This window comes from Poecilia reticulata, linkage group LG16, assembly GCF_000633615.1.
Source record: "Poecilia reticulata strain Guanapo linkage group LG16, Guppy_female_1.0+MT, whole genome shotgun sequence".
Classification (NCBI taxonomy): Eukaryota; Metazoa; Chordata; class Actinopteri; order Cyprinodontiformes; family Poeciliidae; genus Poecilia; species Poecilia reticulata.
In genome coordinates, this window is record NC_024346.1 from 1,212,627 (window position 1) to 1,214,038 (window position 1,412).

The 1,412-nt window shown below is 40.0% G+C and overlaps 1 protein-coding gene across 1 annotated transcript in view; it reads right to left on the reverse strand.

Moving 5' to 3' along the window:
• Positions 1–1,404, reverse strand: part of LOC108167002 (hemojuvelin-like) — a 10,177-nt gene extending 8,773 nt beyond the window's left edge. The window contains exon 1 of the mRNA XM_017309315.1: positions 1,159–1,404. The gene's annotated coding sequence lies outside the window, so the exon portion shown is untranslated. The remainder of the gene's footprint in view (positions 1–1,158) is intronic.
• Between the last annotated feature and the right edge of the window lie 8 nt (positions 1,405–1,412).

The window sequence follows — 1,412 nt, forward strand, 5'->3', positions numbered from 1 at the left end:
ATCGAGTCTGTGAGCCGAGTCAGAACCAGAACCAGCTGCTAGTTTGGAGCACAGCGGAGATTAATCTTCCATGGAGACAAATCGGTGCCATAAAGTCTGTTTAAAAAACAACAAAACTTAAACTACTTTTCAGATTCACTTTTTTTCTGATTCAGATTTTTTTCTAAGCTTCAAAACTTTTTTTTCAATTTCAACTGTTTTTTTTTTTTCATTTGAACAAACTTTATGGCCCCAATGTAGCTCCATAATCATCTGATCAGCGCTGAGCCTCTGTGTGTTTTAATGTGGACTTTCAACTGATTCCACCAAACGTCAGCATGCAGGGGGCGGGGCTTACCGCAACACTCTGCTGCCATTGGTTAAACCACCAAACACACAGCCGGAGTACGGCAAGCCGTTTTAACATAAAATCAGCTTCATGACACTTATTCCAGAACTCATAAAGTTAGTTTATGACCAGACGTGTTAACACACTGATTAGCACAGACGACATCAGATTTAATTCAGGATATCTCCAAAATTTTGAAAAACCTTTTTGTTTTTAAAGTAAAAATTTTTAGATCAATCTCAAAATTTTTATATTTTTTCTAGCAAATTTTCCCATTTTCAATCTCAGACATGATTTTTCTAGAAAATTTCTCAGAATTATTGTAAAATTCTTACTTTTTCTCTGAACAGCCATCAAACTGTCGCAGATTCATAATTTTTATCATTTCTTTTCATTTTAACTTTTATGAGATCCTTACATTTTCCTCTTTCATCTTCTGGTTTTTGCTTTTAGAATAAACTTTTACGTCTGAGTGGAACCAAAGCGGCTAAACTTCAGAGTGAATCTGAGTGAAATTGAAACTCCAGCTGCTCCGCAGACAGAAAATCTCATGACAATCTGATCCTCCTGCTTTATTGATGTTCATTTTTATAAAAGTATCATGTCAGGTTTTACTTTTATTTAGTTTTTAAAGCTTGAATTTTGGATTTTTAGACAGAAAACACATGAAATGCTCCGTCCAGTTGCTTAGTAATCACATATTTCTGGTTTAAAGTGAATAAAATCAAAGTTCTGGATGTTTTTCAGCAGCTGTGAGTTTGGGCCGACCAGAACCGCCGCGTGTTCCCGCTGAACCCGACCCGCTTCCACCTCCGCTGTGTTTGCTTTACCTGCAGCTGGTTCCGGATCAGAGTCCGTCCATATCCTGACCCAGAGAAATCTCTAGACCCTCCTGGAGACCCGGACCTGGTTCTGACGGGCTCGGTAGGTCCGGTTCCACTCTGGTTCCGCTCCGGTTCTGGTCTGAGCCTCAGGAAGTTCACAGCTGACTGGGAGCTTCTGCTGCTGCTAAATAAATCTGCAACGACCACCTGCTGCACGACAACTGTCCTCACACACAGAGACACACAGAGACACACACACA